General features: G+C 45.7%; 1 protein-coding gene across 2 annotated transcripts in view; it reads left to right on the top strand.

Moving 5' to 3' along the window:
• The first annotated feature begins 11965 nt into the window (after window positions 1-11965).
• CMKLR1 (chemerin chemokine-like receptor 1) overlaps window positions 11966-25881 on the top strand; it is a 53053-nt gene continuing 39137 nt past the window's right edge. The window contains exons 1-2 of one of the 2 annotated variants that reach the window (XM_051972963.1): window positions 11966-12264; window positions 12814-13046. The gene's annotated coding sequence lies outside the window, so the exon portion shown is untranslated. Of the gene's footprint in view, window positions 12265-12813; window positions 13047-23436; window positions 23791-25881 lie in introns of those variants that run through there. The other variant, XM_051972964.1, reaches the window with a different exon arrangement.

The following is a 25881-nucleotide window of genomic DNA, read 5'->3' as shown; positions in this document are numbered from 1 at the left end:
CATTTTGCAGATGATGAAACTGAGACACAGAGAGGTGAAGCCAGTTGCCCTTGATCATACAGTTAGGAAGTATCTGAAGGAAGATTTGAACTCAGGCCTTCCCAACACCTAATTCCACATATGATACCTCCCTGCCAATGAAAGCTCAGATCCAGGCCAAAATAATAACAAGGACTGATTATCTGCCACTTTATCCTCATGATCTCATTTGCTCCTTCCAACCATCTGTGGGGGAAGCTTTCACAGGTTAATTACTATGCCCATTTCACAGATGAGGAAAGTGAGACTGAGATTGGCCCATGATCTCCCACTGAGTATCCTAATAGAAAGATCCCGGACCTGAGTGTGAATCTTGAGCAAATCACTTGAATTTGACTCTTTCCTCATCTGCCTTATCCATACCTTATATTTTCCTCAGCCGCCTGGCTCAGTGATTAGTGCGAAGGTTTAATAAATGTTTAATGAGTTGAATGGGATGATAATATCCGTGTTACCTGCCTCACAAGGTTATTGGGAGGAGGCAATAGGAAAGGAACAGGACCTAGCTTTCATTTGTATAGGGTACTCCCAGGTGAGGACAGCCTTTTTACCAAAGCAGGCTGACACCTTTTCTGGTTTGAAGTCACAGAGTTACAATTGCCTGCTTTACTGAGAAGTTAAATGACCTGCTTAGGGTCATTTACTCGGTTTTTCCTGACTCGGAGGCCAGATCTATGTCCACGTCTCCAGAATCGTCAAATGCACGGCCCTCGGCCACACGTATTTCCCAGAGTTCTCCAAATCAGATTAAAACAATTGGGAAATGTTCAACAAAACAAATATACATAAAACATAGATAACATTGCTAACTAGAACAATATGTGACCCGTGGGGATCTTATGTATGGACAAGTGCCCCGATTTCTATTAGAATTTCACCCCATGGTATTCCTCTCCACTACAGCGACTCCTGGTTCTGAGGAAATTCATTCACTCAATGCAATAAGCATTTATTATATGTTGCAGCAAATGATGGGAACACGAAGCCCCAAATCCACTAGTTCTTGCCCTCAAGAACCTTCTAGTCTGTGGGAGACATAATCCAAGCCAATACAGGAACATTAGAGGCGAGAGCAATAATAAATAAGGGGATGAGGAAATGCTTCCTTTGAGAAGCAGGATGGGCTAAACCTTAACGGGAAATCAGAACTTTCTTTTTTATTTTATTTCCACATCGGTCATGTTGTGAAAGAAAGGGAAAACCCACGAGAAAGAAAGAAACAAAAAAAAAAGTGAAAACCGTCTTTATCGATCTGTATTTAGTCTCCATAGTTCCTTTTTTTGGATGCCGATGGCGTTTTCCACCCCAAGTCTATTGGACTTGTCTTGGATCACTGCGTTGCTGAGAAGAGCTGAGTCTGTCGAAGCGGATCAGTTCCTGTTACTGTGTACAATGTTTCTACTGGAAACCATTAGGCTTTCTGAAAGGAAGCGAGGAAGAAATGCTTTGCAAGCACTAGATACGACCTGTTCAAAGACGTGGTGGTGGGAGATGGCACCTGGAGGAAAGGGAGCAGCAAACGATATAGAAACAGAAATCTTGGTGATTATTTTCTCGTGCAGAAATCAGGGAGTTTTGGGCTCTGATTCATTATTGGACCAGACAGGAAAAGCTGTTTCCTCACCACACTACTTCCTCCTTCTGGTCTCAATCTCATTCAACTATTTTAGTTTTCATTTCTGTCATCTCTTCTCGGACTGAGAGTCAGGATTTAGCTGAGGGACTCCAAGCGAGTCAATTTGCCTCTCTGAGACTCTTCTGGATTCCTTGGCCATAGTGTGCTTTTCAAGGGTGTGGATGAAGTCGGGAGAATATTGAATCACAGAATTGTTAAATTGGAGGTGTCCTTCGAGGGCATCTGATCGAACCGCAGGGCCAGCTAGGTGGCCCAGCGGATAGAGCCTTGGGCTTAGAATCAAGAATACATTGTCCTGAGTTCAAGTCTAGCTTCAGACACTTACTAGCTGTGTGACCCTGGACAAGTCACATCGCCCTGTTTGCCTCAATTTCCTCCTATGTAAAATGAGCTGGAGAAGGAAATGGCAACCCACTGTAGTGTATTTGCCAAGAAAACCCCAAACGAGATCATAGAAAATCAGACAAGATTGAAAAATGACTGAACAAACAACAAAAAACTAAAAGTGTTTTCTTCCTCCTCCATTTCTTCTTCTTCCTCCTCGTTTCTCTTCCTTTCTCTTCCTCTTTCTTCCTTTTTCTTCTTCTTCATCCCTTTCTTCTTCCTACTTCTCCCCCATTTTTTCCATCTTTTTCTCTGGACTTGTGATTTCATCACTAGGAGATAACTCCCTGTGCAGAAACTCCCTCCGTCTATTCAGATAGACAAGTTCTTTGTAACTTAGAGCCAGAGAATGGAGAAGGATCACAGAGAATGGTGTAGTTGAGGTGAAATTCGGGTTTTCTTAACTCCAAAGCAAGTTCTCTATTAATAGATGACTCTGCCTCACATAAATAGCCTGGTATTATTTATGTTTTGGGATTGAACCTGCGACCTCAGTGATTTAGGGAGCTCTTTCTACCAGTGAAGATGGGCACTCCTTCTGCAGGGCTGAGCTGTGATTGGATCTGCCCAGAATCATACAACCAATCTATGTCCGACTCAGAATTTGAACTCAGGACTTCCTGACTTTGAAGCTGGCTCTGTTTCTTGTGCGACATCAGTCATCTTAGTCTGACTCTTTGTGACCCCATTTGGGTTTTTTTGGGCAAAGAGGCTGGGATATTTGTTCATTTCCTTCTCCAGCTCATTTTACAGATGAGGAAACTGAGGTAAACAGGGGGAAGTGACTTGCCCAGAGTTACACAGTGTCTGAGACTGAATCTGAACTCATGAATTTGAACTCTGCATTAATAAAAGGTTATTAATAACCTTCTGAATCATCTATCAAGTAGTCTAGCTTCTGTTGGAATAGCTTCAGTGACGGGAGACTTACTACCTCTCAAGACAGCAGTATTTCCAGATGGCTTCTGATTACTTGGTAGAATAACTGAATGGGGAGGCGACCTGTCCGTTCCTGCCCTGACTCACGCTCCCTTCCACCCTTTTCTCATTTCTTTGTTCTTTTTCAGGCTGTTCAGCCTGGCCATGGGGAATCACTAGAGCTCCACCTCAGGCCCCATGAGCTAGAGCTGCCTCCCTGGGTTCTGATCTTGACATTGGGTGTACGGAGGCTTAGGCTGGCTTGGAGCCCAGCTTCATCTTCCCTGCCAGATGCAGTTTCCATCTGATAAAACCAGAGCCTCATTTAATGGAGTTGATTTGGCTCTAGAGGATAGCGCGAATCGAAGGGAGCCGGCAGTAACCCATCCTGCCTCGAAGGAGCCGGAGGAAGAGATGATTTATAGAAATCCTTCCTGAGATTTGTTTCCCTTTCTGTATCCCATCCAAGATTCCTCGAGGCTGCTTTATCTCCCTTAGAGCTCAAAGAGTGCTCCTTCTGAGGCTGGGAGGGCCTTTGGCAGTCCCGAGCAGGACTCCTCAATGAGAATTCTCCCATCAGCCCCTGGTGACCCAACCGCTCTCCCACCCCCCAGCCTTGGGGAAGTGGGCGGGTGATTGATGAGATCCTGGCCCAAAGAGACAGAGAGCTTATGCTTTTGACCTAGAGAGGGGTGTGGAATACTGAGAGGAAGAAACGAGTGGACCATGGGGGAGGACAGGGAGAGCAGAATGGTTACAATTTCCTTTCCTGGAGCCAGGCAAGTGTGCATCTGGCTTTGTCCACTCAAGGTAGGGTGGGAGCAGGGGAAGCTCGAGGGCCGTGTGATTGAGCCTGGGACTGGGCATCAGGAGAACCGGATTCTGCTCTTGTCTGTCCTGTTGCCTGGCCACGGAACTCTGGGTAATACTTTACTTCCCCTCAGTGTTATTATCTACAAAATGGGACTATTAATCCAATCAGAACTAATCAGTCAATCAAACATTTAGTAATTACCTAAGATATGGCAGACATCGTAGTAGGCATTGGGGAGTCGAGGATAAAGACGGAAACAATCCCTACCTATAAAATGCTTCTACTTTAATGGGGAAGCGATGGCAAATAGAGAGAGCAACAACAACAGCAATAATAATCATGGCCAGGATTTTGCAAATACTTTCATTATCTCATTTGATCCTCACAACAATCCTGGGCTGTAACAGGTGCCAGTTTGCAGAGGAGGAAACTGGGAAAGCAGAAATTGAATGACTTGCTCAGGATCACACGGCTGGTGAGTGTCTGAGGCAAAAAAAAAAAAAAAAAAAAATCACGGCTTCCTGATTCCAGGTCTGGGGCTCTATCCATTGTGCTACACAACTTACACACACACACACACACACACACACACACACATACACACACACACACACACACACACACACTCACTATGTGAGAGGCCCTGAGGATACAGGACAGATCCCAGGATCATGGGGAAGCCAGAAAAGATCCCACAGCTCCGCCAACCCTTCCCCCACCATTGTACAAAGAGGAAATCAGGGAGTCCCTAGTGACGAAAGGCAGAAAAGGGAAAAGGGAAAATTTACACTCAGGCTTCCTGACTCCAAATCCAGCATGATTTTTGGCACATTGAACTACCCCATGCCCTCAGTGGGCTTATAGTCTGGGGTGTGCGTGTGTGTGTGTGTAAGTGTGTAATATACATTTGTGTATATATGTATATATTTTTCTCTCTCTATGTGTATTTGTAGGTATATGTGGGTGGGTGTATATGTGCAGATATATGTGTGGATATTGCATGTACATATATCGATGTCTATATCGTGTTTGTGTACGATGTGTTTAAGTGGGTGTTATATGTACATGTGTATGTATATATGTGTCTGGGAAAGGGTGAGTTTGTGTGTGTATATGTGGTGGGTGTACATGTGTGTATACATGTATGTTTGCACGGGGCAGAGTTCTATGTATATATTGTGTTGTGTGACTATATCAGTGTGTATATATGTGTTTGCGTGTTTCTGTGTGTGAGCGAGGGTGGATTTGTATGTATGCATGCATGTGTATGTTTGCATGTGTCTCTGTGTGAGCGTGTGTATATAGGTGTGGTGTGTGTACATATGTAAGCATGTGTCTCTCTGTGTATGTATGATATGTGTACATATATGTGTATCTATTGTTTGCATGTTTCTGTATGTGAGCGAGGGTGAATTTGTGTGTATGTATATATGCACACATGCATGTTTGCACATGTCTCGGTGTGAGTTTGTATGTATATGTGTGTGGTGTGTGTACATATGTGGGTATGTGTCTGTGTGTATATATGTGTGTACATATGTGTATATATTGTTTGCATGTTTCTGCATGTGAGCGAGGGAGAATTTGTGTGCATTACATACGTGCACATGTATGTTTGCACTGCCTGTGTGAGTGAGTTTGTGTGCATGCATGTGTGGTGTGTGCACACATGTGCACACACGTGTGCATGTTTTGGGTGTGAGCGAGGGAGAATTTGTGTGTATATGTGCATGCACACATGTATGTTTGCATGTGTCTGTGTGAGCGAGTTTGTGTGTATTGTGTGGTGTGCATATGCATGCACACATGAATGAGTTTGTATGCATGTGTGGTGTGTGCACATATGTGCATGTGTGTGTGCATGTTTTTATGTGTGAGTGAGGGAGAATTTGTGTGTATGTATGCATGCACACATGCGTATTTGCACATGTCTGTGTGAATGAGAGTGATTGTGTGTGTGTGTGTGTGTGTGTGTGTGTGTGTGTGTGTGTGACATGCAACAGCCACACAAGTAATTGCCGCAAGCTGGGGACGGGCACAGGACGGAGACGGGCAGCTCCTCTCATCTTCCCAGAGTCCTTCCTTTAGGCAGCTGGCGTGTCCATCTTCCCTCTTAAAGCTGGAAGTCTGACCAGCCCAAAGCTCTGCTCTGTGCCCGCTCTGCGCATCCCTCCCATCCTATCAGTGGGCTTTGGCACTGAACGGCATAAGTACCAAATGCAGCCATGGTGATACCAGACTGTTGAGAGAGAGCGAGTGCTGAGGACTGGGTGATCAGCAAGGGCCTCCCGCGGGCCCCGTGACTGGGAAGGAAATGTAGGATGCTTGGATCCTAAGCCCAGAGCTGGGAGTAACAGCAGAAGCCTTTGCTCTCATTTTAGTGATGGGGAAACTGAGCCCCAAGGTTGGGACCTGCCCAAAGCCGCACTATAATGAAGTCACAGGACCTAAGACCAGAGCTGGGGTTGTCAGAGCCACGTGGTCTCAAGGTCCTCCAGGAAGCAGATAAGAGTGGGCTCCTTGTGTTACTGACCAGCTGGCATTGGGGTGAGACCCCAGTGAGAGAGACAACGTTTGAAAAGTCCCTTCATTTTACCACTTTCCGGAAACAGCCTCCCATTCATCTCACTCTTGTCTCGGGCCTGTGGCTTTTTCCCACCGGGGTCCCGAGCCTCCCATCTGCATTGGACACGGACACACAGCTTACCATCCTCTCCCTCAGCCCAACCAGGTCTTATAAATCCTATCCACCCAAAGTGATTTCAGATTTTCCGCTTGAAACAGAGGCTGGATTCAGAGTCAGAGAACCTGGCTCCCCCTCTTGGCTCTGCCCGCCACTCTCTGTATGATCTTACACAAGTCACAACTTTTCTGGGTTTCAGCGTCCTCCCTATGAAAAGGAAGGGGCGACTTGTATGCCTTCCAAGGACTCTTCCAGTTCTAAGTAGAGGCTCTCAGGATCTGACGTCCCCATCTGGGATCTCATTTGATCCTCATTTGACAAAGTGGAATCAGGGTGGGCAGATGAGTGGGATTATTATACTAATTTCCAGAAGAGAAAACCAGAATATTGAAGATTTCTGGTGCTATTTAAGGCCACATGGGGCCTTGATGGCCCAGCCTGGACTAGACTTTAGCTACTCCAAGTGACGGGGATCCTGCCGTGGAACATCCCACCAATCACTGAGCCAGGATGAAAGGAGCAATTATTGAGGGTTCTGAGGCGATGGGAAGTGCTGCCTTGTTAGGGCTGGGCTATTAAGGCCACAAAGCGTGGAAAGGTTCATCCCCGGAGTATCCATCGGCTGATCGCCTTCAGTAATACTTGCAGGTATTTTTCATAAATCTTCTAAGTGGGGGCTCGGAGCAATTGTGACTTACCTCCTAACCAAAATAAGGTCCCTAAAGCTAGAGAAGAGGGAACCACGTGGACCAGATGGGCCATCCCACCGCCTTTCTTTGCATCCTCAATATGCAGCACAGCATTTGATATTTAGTAAACACTTAATGTGAGCTGACTTGACTTGCTAAATGTTTATCAATTAGCAAGAACCATAAAAGCAATCATATTTCTGGACTTCTTTGGGGGAGATTTTATGAGGACATGGAAGAGAGTTGCCCAGGTTGGGCAGTCAGCTTTGGACTCAGAGAGATCCCATGATGGAACATCCAAGCTGATGAGAGTATAGATCTCGTCTATATGCAGTTATATACAAATAACCATATATAAGGAGAAACTGGTTAATCGATGCCATCAGGCTTGTAGGGGGAAAGACACGCTTAGAGTTGGTAGGGCTGTGAACTGCTCCAACTATTCAGGAAAGTCCTTTGGAGTCATGTGAAGAAATCAACTAGACTGTCTTCATTTTTTGTCCTTTTAGATCTTACTGCTGTCTGGATACACCCTCCCCCCCCCCGGCAAAAGAAGTCAATAATACAAAGAGAGGTTCCATATACATCAGAATATTCACAGTCAAATCAAGTCTATGAGCACTTATTAAATACCTACTGTGTTCCAGGCAATGTTGACGTTCATCAGTTGGGAAATGGCTAAACAAATTATGTTACGTGAACGTAATAATGATATAATGAATTCAGAGAAGCATAGGAAGACTTATAGGAACTGATGGGGAAGGAAATCCTGAATTCAAATTCAACTTTAGACACTCATTCATTATGTGACCCTGGGCAAGTCACTTAATTTTTTGCCACAGTTTCCTCATCTGTAAAATGGAAATATTAATAGCACCCACCTCCCTGGGTAGTTGTGGGATCAAAAGAGATAATAATTGTAAAGCACCTAATCTATTGCAGGTATTATATAAACAATATTATTGTTATTAAGCAAAGCCAAGAAAAAAATATGCAATGACTACTACAATAACATGGAAAGAACAATAAAATACCAGGAACTGAATGCTATCAAATTATAATGATGAATATTGTCCCCAAAGAACAGATATGAGAAACTGCCTCTACTTCTTTGCCAAGGTGGGGAATCATGGGTGAGGAACAGTGTATATAATGCCAACTTTTTTTGGTAAGTTGATTAGTTTTGTTGATCTGTTTCCTCCCTGCTCTTTTTTAAGACTTTGCTATAAGGGTTGGGAGAGGAGAGGGAGGGATATGTTGAGAAATGTAGGTGATGAAAAATGGCATTAATCAATACAAAGAGGACTGGTAGATATTAATTTCATTGGTACAAATTAATTTTTTTTTAAAAAGAAAATAAAATTTCCATTTCTTCCCTTCCTAGCCCAGAAACACTTTCATTATGTGTCCTTTGACCTTGAACTTCCTCTTCTTTCCCAGCTTGGAAGTAATTACTAGGCAGTAACATCACCTCCCTGGTATTTTTGGATTGTGCAGGTTTGGCGAGCAGGAAGCTGGGTTAGGAGGAGAAAGCCTCCGGAGACTTGGGTAGACTTTCACATACTGGAAGGCCTTCCTCTAGTTCTGTGTCTGCAGTAGAAAATTATGAACTCATGGTGTCTCCCAAGACAAACTCCTTGTGGGTGGAATCATCTGGGAACATTTCTCCACCTCCTCTACTCCTCCCATCCCATGCCCTGAATACTTCAATATAAACCTAGTTTTAACACCATGTTTCCAAGAATTCCTGCTCCGGGCTTGTAGCCAAACACACAGTGTTGGAGGATCCTTGGCTGCCTGAGCAGAATGGGACTCAGCACCTTCTCAGTCCTGTCTGGAGAATTATAATGTAAGCATATGGAGGCCATTCTATGCAACACTCCTCTATTTAGTACCAATTGTGTGCCAGGAAGTGTAAAGGGCTGAAACTCTGAGCTGATGATGCACTGAGGTTGGACAACGAGCACTTAAGGCTAACTACCGATTGGGCAATACTCTATTAGCATATGCTTGGAAAATGGCCCTTCCCACTATTCTGTGCTGGCTCGATGATTGGTGTTTACAGAGAATTGTAGGAGGGACTAGGAGGTGGAATAAGACAAGCCAGGGTCACTTGGGCAGTGGAGGTGAAAAAGGAAGGTGGCGGAGATCCTGTGTCCATTCCCTTCACTCCTACCTCTAAAGATCAAGAATAAAGACCAAGGACTTTTTGCTTATCCTGACTCCGGCTGATTCTAAGGTATCCAGGGGGCTAGCTCGGTCTTTACAAGGGAGAGACACTTGAGATCAGTGGATAGAGAGCCATATTTAGACTAAAAACAAACCCCAAATCTGTGTCCATTCTGGCTGTGCGGTCCTGGATAAGTCAACGACATACTCTTAGTTGCTGTAACTAAGGCTGCAAATTGTAGAGTAGATGCTGATGCACTTGCACTGGCGGAAGGTGTTTCCTCATCAGATGTTCCCTCCACCCACGTGGTCATAGGTTCCTTTTAAAACAATATATCAAATAGGGATACAGACGGGGAAAAAAGGAAATGGTATTTGCTACAAGGAGCCTGTGTCCTACTGTGGATACAATGTGTACCGATAAATAAATAAATACAGGAGTGTACCCAAAACAACACAGCCATCTCCCAGGGTAGGGAGAATAAACAGTCAGGCGGAGTCACAGGAAAAGCTTCATGGAGGGGGTAGAACCTAAGCAGGGCTTGGCAAGAACTTCAGGATTCAAGAGGTGATGAGGGAGTGTCTTCCAGGTGGAGGGAGATTTAGTCTAAGAAAGAATTAGTAGTGAATTCGATTCTGGGGATGAGACAGATGAGATCGGAGATTTAAAGGAAGAAGGGAGCTGTAAGGAGCTCTCATTCAGGTCCCCCGTTTTAGAGTTGAGATCTTGAGAGAAGTGACTTTCTCCAAGAGAATTTTAGCATCATAGAATCGAAGACTTCTAGAATCCCAAACTTCGAGGTGCATGGGATCCAGAGCTTATCTACTCTAATCTTCCACTCACTGTAGACATCTCTTCCAAAACGGTTTTGATAACATTTTGGGAATGGACAGCTCACTACCTCACGGGCAGCTCAGTGGACAGACCCAATTGCTAGAAAGGAGAAATCGACTTCCTTGTAACTGTCGCTTTTTGGTTCTAGCTCTTTCCTCTGAGGACCAGGAGAACAATCTCTTTTTCAAATGACAGCTCTGCAAATATTTAAACAAGGTATTGAGTAAGTGGCTCTTCTATAGAGTCGATAAAGTGCTGGAATGAGAATCAGGAAGACAGGTTCAAATCCAGCTTCAGACACTTGCTAACTTAACCTGTTTGCCTCAGTTTCCTCATCAGTAAAATGGGGCTAATAATAGCACCTGCCTTCCAGGACTTTTGTGAAGATCCAAAGAGATAATAATTGTAAAGTTCTTATTTTTAAATTGGAAAGTCTTCAGCACAGTGCCCGGCACATAGTAACTGCTATCTAATTATTAGCTATTATTATTACAGTATAACCTTTAGAGACTAAGATCAAGAGGCACGAATAAAGAAGGAAGAAAGTTTTGTAAAGGACTACTAAGGGCCAGACTCTATGCTAAGAGCTTGTTCCTCCCAGCAACCCTAGGAGATTGGTGCTGATATTATTCCCATTTTATAGTTGAGGAAACTGAGGCACTGAGCGACTTGTCCAAGATCACACAGCTAGCGCATTTCTGAAGGAGACATAGAGCTCAGGTCTTGCAGAGACCAAATCCAGCACTGCCTCTCTGTGGACAGAGAAATCGCATCATCATAAGTCAGATTAAAATAGCCCAGAGAAGCCGGACTCGGCCGGTTGGCAGCCGCCACTTAGCTAGCAGTGTGTCTCTGACCTTTGTTGTGAAGAGTTTGGTGTCTGGGACAGAGATTCTCCTGCTAGAGATGACAAGCCTTGTAGTCAAAATGCTGAAGGGAAAAAAAATCAGGTCATTCAATAAGAGAAAAGGGCAGGGAGAACCTTCCCCAGAGAGGACGCTGGCTGAGTCATTGCCTGAGATAACGAGGGGAGGGGACAGAGACGGTTTGGCATTTGGGACAACGTGGGTTCGAGTCTAGCCTCTGAGGCTTTCTGGCTGCGCATCTCTGGGCAATTCTATGTATCTCTGGGCCTCGGTTTGCTTCTCTGTAAATGAGGAGGTTGGACTTGATGGCCTTGAAGGTCTGTCCCTTCCAAGTGAAAACCCTTCAGCTCTTTTCACTCTCCTGGTTGAGAACCAATTTTGCTGGGACAGGGAGAGCAGGAGAACAATGGCCGAGAAGGGGGTGGTTTTTGCTGACTTCATTGCTTTGGCTGGATGGGATGTGCTTGCTCGGAGGCCCACCTGCAGGAATGGGAGGCCCCCCTAGGAGGAGGAAGTGACTGAGTTCCTTGTAAGAGCCTGCAGATTCCTCCCCCACTCCTCAGAGCCCACAAGTCAAGTTTTCTGTCATCCAATCAGCTCCCCTTCCCCCACTGAGGGGGTCTTGAGCCTGCTGTGGGAACAGCTCCCAGCCACATGGCAGCAAACTCCGGCTTCATCCTTCCCCCCACAGCCCCACGCGTGCAGGGTTCTGCCCGGCCACCTGGCAAACGGGGGCTGCCCCCCGCCTCTCGCCACCCCCCAGCCCGCAGCCCACCCGGTGGGCCGGCTCCGGCGTTGGGTCAGGAGGGGGAAGCCAGCCAAGTTTCCGGGCTCACCCCTTTCCAGATGTTTTTCCTGCAGAAGGACGGCCCGCCCAAATCCCACCCTGGGAACTCTGCTGTCTTAAAAAAAAAAAAAAGCAAAACAAAAAGCAGCAGGCATTCAGTGGGTCTGGGATTGTGGGCAGACAGAGCCAGCTCTGGGGGAAGAAATGAGGGGATCAGACTTACTTATCCTGCTTTTGTCTTAGCCGGAGCCGGCCCCGACTCCTGGATGGATGGATGGGAGTAGATCTGGATGAATGGCCACAGGGGGCTGGAGAGCCGAATGGAAAAAGTATAGTGGGAGCACAGTACCAAACCCCAGGGCTGACGGCACCCCCCTTCTGCTGGGGGGGAGGGGCAGGTGCTGGGCTTCAGGGACAGCTGTTGAACAGAGCATAGCGTGCAAGGTACTGACTTTTCCTATTAATTTTCTTGATAGGGGCTGGGAAGGGGGAGAGAACAGGAGGCCCAACTGGGCAATGGAGTGCAGTGGGAGATGGCAGAGGGAAGAACTTGGAATCAGCTGTTCTCCGTCAGTTACTTACTAATAGAAAGGCTCACAACTTCTATAGTTTTTAACTGTTTCATCTGTAAAATGAAGGCAATGGAAACTTAGGACTCAACCTAGAAAGACTATGGGAAGCCGGACCCAATTACTCTCGAGACAAGGAAAATGAAGCTTAGAGTTTAGATTTCTGAGGCTTCCTCCTGCCGAAAGTCTATGAGCCTATGAACCAATTTCCCTAAGGTCAGCTGATTACCAGAATACAAAGATATCTTTTCCTCATCTTGAATCATAAATGTAAATATATCTTAACGGCAAATAAATATGTCGATCAGAAACCTGAATATATAAACATAATAATATAAATGATAAAATAAATTATTAAGCATTGTAGAATTTAGTGATGGAAGGAAATTTGGAAATCATTTAATTCTGTACCTTCCTTTTATAGATGGAGAAACTGAGGAATAAAAAGTGACTTGCTCAGCAAGATAGCCCAGACAGGACTTGAATCCATGACTTTGGCCTTCAAATCCAAGGCTCTTTTCATTTCCCATGATTCAAGGAACTCAATGCATGGGACCTTCCCCACCTGAGTGCTGACTACAGATTCTCTCTGCCTATTAAGAACTGCCTGAGCGGCTGTGGCCAACAAATCCCACTTTGGGAGCCAGATCTCTAGTGGTATGTAGATTTGCCTTTGATTGGAATATTTTGGAGAGAGTAAAGGTGCACGATATGTTGCCAGGCTTTACTCAGAATCTATTCAGCTTAGGGGCACCTGATAGAGTTTGTATTCTGCTTGACAAAGGCTTAGAGAACCCAAGGTTTTTGCTCAGAATAAGTCTTGTGGAGTTCTTGAATCAAGTAGAAATCGGGGGAAAGTGGGAGAGAGGATGTATTGTTTTGGATGAATTATGTCAAAGTAATGGTATCCTGATTCCATTATATTTTGGATTCTGTTACTTTTTTTTCTAGCTCAATAAAATAATTATGTGATAATTTAATGGAATGGCACTGAATATGCATATTAATTTAGGTGCAATTGTCATTTTTACCATATTGGTTCTACCTACCCATGAACAATTAATACTTTCCCGATTATTTAAATCTGACTTTATTTGTGTAAAAGTGTTTTATAGTTATGTTGATATAATCCCCGAGTTTGTCTCGGCAGGCATGTTCCCGGGTATTTTTTAATGTCGATGGTTATTTTAAATGAAATATCTGTTCTAGCAGGGGTTGGTTGGTGATACATTGAAATGCTAATGATTTCTGTGGGTTTATATTTTGGATTCTTACCATAATGAATGCTGAAATGATAAAGGGTCTTAGGACATAGAATATCAGAACTGGATGGGGCTTAGAACAGGGAATGTCAGAGCAGGGAGGGACCTTGGAACAGAAAATGTCAGAGCTGGGAGAGGCCTTAGAACAAGGAGTGTCAGAACCGGAATGGTTCTCAGAACATGGAATGTCAAGGTTGGGAGGGGCCTTTGAACAGGGGATGTCGGAGCTGAGAAGGGCCTTGGAACAGGGAATGTCAGAACCAGAAGGGTTCTCAGAACATGGAATGTCAGAACTGGGAGAGGCCTTAGAACAGGGAGTGTCAGAACCGGAACGGTTCTCAGAACATGGAATGTCAAGGCTGGGAGGGGCCTTTGAACAGGGGATGTCAGAGCTGAGAAGGGCCTTGGAACAGGGAATGTCAGAACCAGAAGGGTTCTCAGAACATGGAATGTCAGAGCTGGGAGAGGCCTTAGAACAGGGAGTGTCAGAACCGGAAGGGTTCTCAGAACATAGAATGTCAAGGCTGGGAGGAGCCTTTGAACAGGGGATGTCAGAGCTGGGAAGGGCCTTGGAACAGTGTGCACAAAATTTTAGATTAGGAAAAAACAAAGAGAGTACCTGCTCCAAGCTTTTCATTTTGTAGCTGAGGACAGAGTCCTGGAGAAAATAATGAGCAGTGACACATACCTGAGACAGGAGTTGGAGCCTCTGGCTTCCTGACTGAATCCTTTCCCCATGATCCTTTTGAAGGACTGGACTCTTTATTGGCCCTTGGCCTAAGGATGTAGGGCCTGCAGCATTTATGGTGAGCGACCTTTTGTCCCTCCATCTGTGGCCTGTATGCGGACTGAGGCTTTCTGGGTTTTGCTTCTCTAAGCAAATGTGCTTCTCCAGTCCCCAGGCTTTGTCAGCAGTTCTATATGACAAGGTACAGGGAGAAGTGAAACTTATTTCCAGGAAAGATTCTTTCTCGGGGATATCCACAAAGTTTTAACCTTTGGGGAAGAGGGGCTTTGAATGTAGAAATGAATGATTCAGTACCTAGTATGAGCCAGGCACTGAGAAAGAGAAAAATCAACTCGAAGCCAGTTCTTGCCCTCAAGGAGCTTCCACATCCTAATGGGGGAGCCAATACGTGCTTGGTACCGGGAGGGGGGGGGCGGGGAGAATTTTAGTTAGCCCAGAATTGGTGAGTGGAGCCATAGGGTAGCTCGTTGCCGCAGTCTTTCTGGTACCGAGGGTAGAATCGATCTGATTATTATCCCCTGCTCAAGAACAAGAAGTGGAAAGTAAAAGGTTGGGTTTGGATGTTCCATATACCACATGAGACTTTGGTGTCCTGCCATGGTGGGATGGGATATGAACCGTACTCTGGTGTGGAGATGTCGTAGGCTCAACTCTATGGCTCAAGAGAGTTCGTTGTTAAGGTTTCAGTGTGATTATTCACTTCAGAAAGTGGTTCACACTACCCTTGTCCTGGTGGGTAATTGACAGGCATGTGAATCATAGTCTGGGATCCCCTGGTTATGGCGGCTTAGGTAGTTGGGCTGGGGGCTGCTGGGAGCGATTTTTTAAGATGCAGAGATGCATTTATAGTGACAGAAGGGAAAGGGTCCTCTGATGGGAGTCGGGAACCTTGGCTCTCTTACTTGCTACTGCTGTGACCTTGGACAAGACGCTTCCTTTCCTGGATGACTGACTTATCCTCCATGTAAAATGATACCATGGGTCTTGACGTTCTCTAAGGTCATTGGGCATTCTACATTCTTTGGTCCTTTATAGACTATGTTCTATGATTTTGGGCTCCAAACTCAAGGTGACTAATGTAATCTGAATGTTACCTGAAAAATTCTGGCTTTCAATCCAAATATACCTTAGAATCTCCTGGATGATCTCCTGATTCCCAAATGGCCCAGGAATTACTGCCACTTGGCAGGACTTACTGCTATTGCCCAACTTCACCTCTCAGGGCATGATCCCATGCCCTCTACCCTGTGTGTGTGTGTGTGTGTGTGTGTGTGTGTGTGTGTGTGTTTCCCTCCATCAGCAAAAAAGGATTACAACTTGCTGAAGGCTCAGATAAGAATTAGCATTTTTTAAGCAATTGAAGTAGTTTTAAAATTAAGGTATGCACATTGTTTTTTTTAGACAAATTGCTATTTATTGCGCACTTAAATGACTATAGTATAGTATAAATATAATTTTTATACGTACTGGGAAATTAAAAAAAATGAGTGTGATGCACTTTATTGTGTTATTTGTTTAATTGTGGTGTTTTAGCACCAAACCTGGATTTGATCTGAAGCTGATAGGGAGCCAGTGGAGTTTATGGAATAGGAAAGGGAAGTGGAGGACACGAGCAGATCTAAAAATCTTTAGAAAGACCAGTTTGACAATTGAGTGGAAGATGGTCTGGAGTGGGAAGCAGACAGACCCCCCTCCCCCAACAGTTATTGCTGGAGTCCAAGCATGAAGTGATGTGAGCCTGTACCAAGGTGTCAGAAGACTGAAGAGGCCATATTCTATGGAAGGAAGAAATGACCAAACTTGACACTCATTGGATATGGGGGTTGAGAGGAAGTGAGGAGCTGAGGATGAACCCCAAGTTGCAAGCCTGGAGGGCTGGAAGGATGGCGGTACCCTTAACAGTAATAGGGAAGTCAGGAAGAGGGCAGATTTTTGGTGCAAGATTACAGCTTCTTTTTTGGACAGATTGCGCTTAAGATGGTTATGGGACATCCGGTTCCATATGTCCATAGACAGGTGGAGACGATTGTGACTGTTGAGTGACCTGAGGCAAGCCACATGCCCTGTTCGTGGCTCAGTTGTGCGAAATGAGGAAGTCGTCCTTGTATTCCCTCCCTCTAGTCTTTCGGAAGAAAAACATATTACAAGCATGAAGCTCTAGACCCTTGAGCGAGACGGGGATCGATGGATCATGTCGCCACTTCCCTATGGGCCATAAGCATTTTCCCCTTTCTCTTCTTCCTCTCCCTCCTCTGGCACGTCAGGAATTGGAAATACCACACGCTGAGCCAGCAATGTGGAGTCAGCAGCTCTTTGGGGTTTCTGAAGTTTAGATTCAGTTCTTCTTCCCACCCCACTACCCTTTCCCCCGGGTTGATGGACACTGATGTTCTAACGAGGGCCTGCCCTTCCCAGGAGCCCTCATGGGCCACCCACAGGATCTGTTGTGTAACCAAGCTGATGAAAGGAACTTCCTCAATTCTTGCTTCTGGGCTTCAGGACTCACACCCAGGGGTCCAAGGATCCCTTGGCTTTGAGGAAAGCTGAAACATTAGGGGGCAAATCCTACCTGACAAAATGACCAGACTCCGCAGAGAGTTATGTAACATTATCTTGCAAGCCAAAATCTATTAAGGTGATTTTAGTTAGTTGGTGTTTATAGGAGCCAAGAGCCTTGGGTTCTAGCTCTGATTCTGACATCGATTGTGGCTGTAGGCAGGTCACTCTGAGCTTCAGTTTCCTCCTCTGTCAAATGGCCGTGTTTATGTGTGGCTCGCTTTCCCCTTTGAGGCAGAAAGAGATGGAGTGGGAATCATTGGATTAGGTATAAGAGACAGTGAGCTTTCAATATGGAAACTCTGGTCCAGCCAGTAAGTTGTCAGTCAGGCAGTCAGTAACAATTAACATTTGGATATTGTTTTAATGTTTGCATAGCCTTTTATCAATGTTACATTATTTTCTCCTCATAATAACCCTGGGATGTAGAATGTTATTATTGTCGCCATTTTGGGACACGATGGTTAAGAAACTTTCACATCTAATGAACCCAAATTTCAAGATCACTCAGCTTATAAGTATCTAAGGTAAGATTTGAACACAGGTCTAGAACTCTATCCATTTGGCAACAAATATTTATTAAGCACTTGTGTGCTTCACCAAGTACTGAAACTGAGGCCTTGAGTGATAAAGATGCCCATGGTTACCAGTTCGTAAGCAACAGAAGTGGGATTTGAACTTCAGGCTTCTGGCTACACAAGTGAGCTTTCTTTCTGCTGTGCCATGGCGTGATAGATAGCTCTTGGAATAAGGAAGACTTGGGCCCCAGTTCCATCTCTAACACTGACTTGATTATTGAGGGCTTTGCTTCCCCTCAAAGATATAAAATAGCCATGATTGTGTTCCTATGGGGAGTTTTCATTACAGGAGCACAGAATCTCAGAGCTGAAAGGATGCTCAATGGCCAAGCAGTCCTACTCATCCCTCTGTACAGCTTTCCATGCACATGGGCCTCCGGCATCCCTAGTGAACATCTGATGAGGGCAGTTCAATTCCTTTTGAGGCAGCTCATTCCATTTGGAGGAAGCTCTTTTTGTTAGGTCATTTTTTCCTGCTATCAAGTCCATACCTGCCTTTCTGCAACTCGCCTCCATTTTTCCTGTTTTCATTCTTGTCATTATTATTTTTTCTCCACAATAACCCCGAGAGTCAAGGAAGTCAGCAAAACACGGTGGATAGAGCATTATCTTATTGGACACCTGGATTCAGATTCCAACTCAGACATTTCCTCACTGAGGTGACTCGACCTGTCTAACCCTCAGTTTCCTGATTTGTTCCACAATGAGATTGGATGACCCCTAATGCACTGTCCTGCTGAAAAGCTCTACTTTTCTATCCATTTTGTAGACGAAGAAACTGAGAGCTTGAGTGACTGAGGACGTTGGTAAATTTTTAATTTTTGTGTCCTTGGTGTTTAGCTCAGTGCCAGACTCATGATGGGTGCTTAATAAATGCTTATTTATTTGTTGCTTGATTGATTACATGGGAAGGTGACCAGATTGCTGAGAGGGATTTGAAATAAGGCCAGATAAGAAGTGGTTAAAAAATGGGAACATTTATCTTGGAGAAAAGGAAAACCAGACTTGGGTGTGTGTGTGTGAGGTTTCTGGCTTCTAGGATCTGAAGAGGTTTCACTTGGAAGAAGAATTAGATTTGATTCTGCTGGATTCTGGAGGGCGGGACCAAGAACAAAGAGGGGACATTGTCGAGAGGGACATTTCGCCTCCATATTAAGAGAGATTTTCTAACAAAATGGAGTTTTTCCAAAAGCAGAACTCATTGGAAGTCTTCAAGGAGAGGCCGGACGGCCCTTATTGGGCATGTTGGAAGGGGGATTGTTGTCCAGGTTTCTGTTGGCCAGCTGGCCTCTGAGGATACTCCCTCCTTGGGACTTGACTCTTTCTATTTTTCTATATTATTAGAAACATAAATTTTAGCACGATAAGAATGGCAAGGAAGCTTTGGAAAGGATTTCAATGGATGATCATACACAAAGATAATAGACTTTATTACTTGAATGTAATTTTCTATTTACGTATTATATATATACACACATAAATCATTTTAATTTTTCAACTATTTTATATATAGAATAGATAATTAGTGAGTTCTCAGACTCATTTACATTTGGAAAATATATTAAAAATCAGGAAATATCGTTTAAGGGGTCAGAAATTACAGAATGGTTGGGTTGAGTATCTAGAACAAGGTCGAACCCAGCTGTTGTTCTCCACTCTGCTCAGACCCCATCTTGCTTCTAAATTTTATTTTATTTTTATTTTTATTTTTTTGCTTCTAAATTTTAGTGACAATATTGAGGATGTTCAGAGGACAGAGACCGTGATATCATCCCATGTAAGGGTCTGTTGACGTCTATTTATTGACTGACTAAATGTTTTACCAGGAGAAGGGAAGACTGGGGGAGGGGAACACCTGAGACTTATATTCTAGTATCAGAAAGGCTATCACGTGGACAGGAAATTAGCTTTACTCTGCTTGGCCCCAGAGGACAGAACGGTGGAGGGAACAGAGGATCGGTTTCAGATCCGCGTTGGTCAGTTGATAAGCCTTTGTTAAGCACGTATTATTTCCAGGCACTGTGCTAAGTGCTGGGGTTACAAAAGAGGCAAAAGGCCATACGTGCCCTTAGAAGGCTCACTTTAATGTGGGAGACCCCCCAGTAAATAGCTAGGTTAGTATGTCAAGAGCCAGTGGAAAGTTTTTAGACCGAGAAGGTCAGAGCTAGGAGAGGCCTTAGGGAATATATATTCTACTCCCTCAATTTGGCTATGAGGGGAATGAGTTTATAATGGAGAAAGTATTCACTCACAAAATCACATCATTGTGTGATTGAGGCTGGTTTCTTTTCTTTTTCTTTTCTGAGGCAATGGGGGTTAAGTGACTCGCCCAGGGTCACACAGCTAGGAAGTGTTAAGTGTCTGAGGCCAGATTTGAACTCAGGTCCTCCTGACTTCAGGGCTGGTGCTCTACCCACTGCGCTACCCCAAGGCTGGTTTCTTGATTCCCAGCAGTTGCTTTTTGCCAAAGCTGGCACAGACCAAGAATTTCTGGCCCCTAGGGAGAACATCTGGGTAGCACAGCGGTTAGAGCGCCTGGGTAGGACCTGGAGTTAGGAAACCTTGAATTCAAATCCAGCCACAGACGCCAGCTGGGTAACTCTGGACGAGTCACTTAACCCTGTTTGTCCCAGTTTCCTCAAAATGTCTGGAGAAGGAAATGGCAAACCATTCCAGTGTTTTTGCCAAGAAAACCCCAAATGGGGTCGTGAGGAGTTAGATCCCAGTGACGAAATCACAAACAAGAAGGGAGAACGTCGGAGGTCTCGGCGTTCTTGCCGAACGTCTCCACGCTGCAGGCCCCTTCCTTCCCCCAGCCTCAGGGACCTGCCCATCTGCCCTCCCCGCCGCCCCTGGCCATCTGTCCCAAGGACTCCCAGCTCTGAGCCCAACTCTACCTGTCACACATTTCCCCGGGCTTCGGTCCAACGCCAGCTTCCGTCTGGTCAGGATGGAACATCCCCGTGATATTTCAGGATATTTCAGGAAACCCCTGATGAGACACGGAAACGAGCCCCGGGCCAGCCCTCCTGCATCTTTGGGCAGATGGGCCTCACGCCCGGCCTATTTCAAGCCTTCCAGAGTTGACCTGTGAGCCATCATTAAGTCCTTAACCACATTTTAAGATTCACCATCATTGTAACCCCATGTTGTCCTGATCCATTTGAGCTTCGTGGTAACTCTGTGAAGGATGAATGTCCATTTTACAGATGAACAAACAGAGGTTCCCAGAGATTAATTACTTGTCAAAGGCCACAAAGGTGGCAGCACTTGAACTCAGCTCTCCTGACTCCTGTTCTTAGTTACCTTTCTGACAGCTGGAAGGGTAAAGCCCGGGAGCCTCTAGACCCTGGGTGGCTCCTTATCCGTTCTCAGTGTGAAACTTAGCATCCCACCTGCTGCCCGGGTCGCTTTGGCTGCTGGGACCCCCTCAAGGTCATGGTCTTTCTGAGGCAGGGACCCCCAGCATCCCCTCCCATCCAAGTCCCATGTTTCAGCGTCCCCCAGCTAAGTCCCAGTCATAGCGTGTGGTGAGAGGTCCAGGAGACCAGCATCCATTGTTTCTCTTTGTGCCCATCCGGTAGCTTACTGACGTCAAGAAGGGGTCTTTGGGGAGTCTGGGTAATTGTCAGATTGCTTTATGGAAATGTGTTTTTGTGTCTTATTGCGGCAAGGGGCCGCCTCATTGGCCCAGGAACTGGGTCAATCAGGCAAAAGCTTCAACTGAATTAGGAAAGGAGTAATTGGAGGAGCTGGAGGAGGGGAGAGGAGAATGTGTGTGTGTGGGGTAAACAGGATGCACAGAGGGTGTTGGGAGCATCTGCTCTGAGCATGTGCACCCAGGCTTGTCTGCTCTCTGCCTCAGTTTTCCTGGCTGCAAAATAGTTAGGACAGAGGATTATTCCCTGCTAAAATGTTGTGTGGTATGCAGAAGACACAGAATTATCCAGTGAGGATCTTGGTCCTTCTAGGGGTTCTTAGAGATGCTTGGAACAAAAGCAGGGGATGTCAAGACTGGGAAGGAACTTGGAACAGGGGATGTCGGGGCTGGGAGAGGTCTTAGAATAGGGGATGTCAGGCCTGGGAGGGACCTTTAGAACAGGGGATGTCAGAGCTGGGAGGGAGCTTAGAACAGGGGGTGTCAAAGCTTAGAGGGATCTTAGAACAGAAGATGTCAGGGCTGGGAGGGAGCTTAGAACAGGGGATGTCAGAGCTGGGAGGGATCTCAGAACAAGGGGTGTCAGAGCTAGGAAAAAGTTCATATTTAATTTTACATCTAAAGAAGCTTGGGTAAACTCACCCGACCTCAGTAGAATGAGCATTTCGGACCCAGAATAAGACCCCCACACATCCATGTTACAAGCAGGGAGAACGTGAGGATGGGGGTGGGGGAGATCAGAAGTCAGCGCAGCCTCTAGACAGCTCAGCCCCTTCCTGGATCCCCTTCCTCCCCAAGGCCCCTCAGGAAGAACACACTGAGATTAGCGCTCCAGCCTTGGACCTCTGCGTCTTTGGCTCTCTCCAAGCCCGGCCTGTTTCACATTTTGGAAGGAGCCGGGGAGCCCAGCAGTGGAGCCCCCCCCCTTTGTTCCTCTCCCCCTGAGGGACAGGTAGGTTTCGCAACAGCCTCCAAACTGCGGCCCGGCCCGACTGGGCCTGGAGCCCACTCCCAGGCTTCCATCCCAAACGCTCCCAGACTTCCTCAGTGAGTAATGACTGATCTCACATCTGTCTGGCCCTTAGGAGTTTACAAAGTCCCGCTCTCACTGCCACGGTCTTGTCTAATCCCCCAAAGGCTTCGGTGCTCCACACAGCCAGGAACATTATCCCTGAAAGACTCAGGAGTCCATTTCCTACTTCATCAGTCTTTTGTCCCCATTGAGAGTTCGTGGCCAGCACCAGCATTAACTGTGCCGTTCCCCCTCAGACAATAAGACCGAGTTATGGCGGAGTGCTATTCTATATTAGTGGATCGAATTTCCCACCGGGGAAAATCACTTCCCTTCTTATAAAAAAAAAAGTGACAGATTTTAGGCCGGTTTCACACTATGATCATATCCCTAAAAAAGGCATTATCATGTGCTTGGCAGGTGATGGTTCGGTGGATAAAGTGCTGGACCAAGAGTCAGAGAGACTCAAATTCAAATCCGGCCTCGGATACTTTCTAAAAAAAATCCTTTAACCGGTCTGCCTCAGTTCCTTCAACTGTAAACGGGGATAACAGTACCTACAGCATAGGATAGTTGTGAGGATCAAATGAGATCATCTTTGTAAAACTCAGCACATAGTAGGTCCTTAATAAATGCTAATTCCCTTCCTGATATACCTTAAGAATCATGGGAATTTTCCCATCTGATTAGTGGTTGAAATCTTCCACACATGTTGTTTCCCTCACTAAGATGTGCAGACTTTAAGAACAGGGATGACTTTTCTATGTGTAGCTCTAGGGATTAATACAGTATTTTGCCCAGAGTAAGTGCTTCATAAAGGTTTTGTTCAATTATTTATTCAGCCATCCCCATTACTTGCTTTTTTGTGCCAGCTCCTGTGCCCCGCTTATCTCAGTCACTCCCCACAACTTGAGGTTATTTAAAATTAAAAAAATATATATATATATATATTTTAATAAAAAAGGTAACCATTGCATTCAGAGGAAGGTCAGCGCCCTTTCACTTCACTGTTCCTGGACTCAATTTCCTTCTCTGTAAAAAGCTGACAGTGGGCTCTCAGTCCACAAACTCTTGCCACGTGCCAGGCGCGGTGGCTTACTCCCACGAGCCCCAAGAATTGGAGGAAGTAATGGGTCTCTTGAGTACATGAGTGTGGCAATCGTGAAACCCTTGTCATTTTTGACCGGAACGAGTCAGGACCAGAGCAGCTGCACCCTGAGGCGGAGGAGCGGGAGATGGCCAAGGCAGGGCTCCCAAGCATGCTGGGATCGGTGAAGGAAACCCAGTCTCCAGCTGGCCAGTGTTAGCAACCTTTTTCAGCTGTTGAGGATTGTGCTGAGGAGATGACCTGATTGTTCTGGGCTGCTCTGCGGTGGAAAGCCACGTGAGAAGGTGGCTGGGATGGGGACAAGCTGTGCTTTGAGATTTCTCAACAGTGCAAGGGTCTCACAAAGAGCCTCGCACTCACCCAGCCCCTCATTCCTGGGATTTTTGTAGTTGGGTCATCCCTGGGGCAGCAGAAGGAACCGTGGGCTCCAAGCCCGAAGACTCTGAGTTCTAGTTCTGGCTCTGCCACAGATTCACTAGGTAAGACAGTTCCCCTCTCTGAGTCTCAGTTTACCCATCTGAAAAATAACTTTAACATTTTGTTATGAAGTCTCTCCTAGTGTTGATGTTCTCTGTTCTAAATTTCTTTCCAACTCTGGAATTTCTATTCTAAGATCCCTTATGGTTCTGACATTGTCAGGTTCCTTTTACTTTTGACACTGAATGTTCTAGGTCCCCCCAGATCTGATATTCCATGTTCTTAGGTTCCTTTCAGCTATGACATTCCATTTTCTCAGGTCCGACACTTTTCTATATTCTCTTCCACTGTTGACATTCTCCTTTCAAAGCTATAATATTCTATGTTCTAGAGTCCCCTCTCCCTGACATCCTGTCCTTAGGGACTCTCAATCTCTGACGTTCTCTCTATGTTCCAGGCTCTCCCACCTCTGACATTCTCTGTCCTTGAGGATTCTCAGTCTCTGCTAACCTTTGAGCTTTTATGTTCCAGACTCCTCCAACTCTGAGATTCTCTGTCCTTGAGGATTCTCAGTCTCTGACATTGTCTTTGTTAAGGTTCCTCCCACCTCCGACATTCCATGTTCTAAGTCTCTCAGGGACATTCTATATCTCGGTTCTCTCCTGATTTTCGTTGCTCTGTGAACCCCCAGCTAGGATTCTCACCTGTTCCCAGCCCGTCTCCCCGAAAGAGCTGAGGGAATGTACAGAAGCTTGGACAGCACCCGCGGGCATGGACGCATGGGTTCTGCCTGTACCACCCTATCTGTGATGGCTTTTCGTCCCTTCTTGGCAGCGGCAGACCTTGTGGTCCACACCCAGGGAGCGGGAAACTGTAGACTTGCCCAGCAAGAGGGAAATTAGCTGGACCACTTTGATCCAGCTGCAGGTAGGGGATGGGGAGGTGGGGCTGGCCCCACCGTGGGGATGCATGGGATGACTGAGAATGGGGCCCTCTGTTCTTCTCTGGGGCTGGAAGCTGCCCGCTCGTTTGTGGCTGAGTTTTTTGACTGGGTGGATGACTAAAACCGAGTCCCCTTCCTGGGGGAAGAATCCCTTCTTTCTCTGAATAGCTTCTGTTCTCAGCCTGGCAGGCTCCAGGGGAGAATGGTTCTAGAGGAATTTTCCAATGCTGCTTTTCAGGAGTGAGAATTGGGGATTTCCCTAGACTATGTTCTGTAGGAAAGGAAATGCAGAACTTGATGTAGGGAAGGCAGGGATCAGAATCCTTCCTCCCTCCCTTACTAGCAGCGTGACTCCCTTCTCTCCCTCAGTCCCTCCCTATAAAATAAGGTAATTGGACAAGATGGTCTCCAAAGCCTGTTCCAGCAGCTCGAGCTCTAGAATTCTATGTACCCCCAATTCTGCCTCCTCCCCTTTTTCTCTGGCTCTGACTATCATAAGATACGGCTTCTTCTTAGCTGAGAGACCTGCGGCAAACTATTTAACGTCTCTGGGCCTCTGTTTCCTTCTCTGTCCACTAGAGACAAATTATTAGACGGTTCTATTCTAGGTCTATAATTAAGTAGGGAAGAATGGGGGATATAGTTTTTTAATCATCTTAATAATAGCTAATATTTTTCTAGTGCTTTAAAGGTTTGCAAAGAGCTTTACAAATATGATCTCATAACAACCTGGCAGGTAAGTGTTGTTGTTATCCCCATTTAACATATAGAGAAACCGAGGCAGACAGTGGGTAAGTGATTTGTCCAGGGCTACACAAAAAGAGTCCGAGACTAGATTTGAACTTAGTTCTTCCTAAGTTCACGTTTGGCATTTTAACCACTGTACCAGCTCGCTGCCTCCATGTCAGCTCTATCACTCATGAGTATCCCTCTTCTGTCTTGCTTTTCTTTTTACAAATTGCCTTGTGGGAAAGTTAAAACTCATCTGAATTTTGTATTTATTCTTCACTACGCCACTTAGTGGGTCTGTAATGAATATTGGTCAAATTGAATTGAGTTTCAAAGGTCTGATATCCCCTGTTCTAAGGACCTTCCCAGCTCTGACATCTCCTGTTCTAAGCTCCCTCACAACTCTGACATCTCCTGTTCTAAGGTTCCTCCCAGCTCTGACATCCCCTGTTCAAAGGCTCCTCCCAGGTCTGACATCCTC

Source organism: Antechinus flavipes, chromosome 1 (genome assembly GCF_016432865.1).
Source record: "Antechinus flavipes isolate AdamAnt ecotype Samford, QLD, Australia chromosome 1, AdamAnt_v2, whole genome shotgun sequence".
In the NCBI taxonomy this organism is placed as follows: Eukaryota; Metazoa; Chordata; class Mammalia; order Dasyuromorphia; family Dasyuridae; genus Antechinus; species Antechinus flavipes.
The sequence above is the reverse complement of the archived record's forward strand: the minus strand, read 5'-3'. Positions and strand labels throughout refer to the sequence as shown.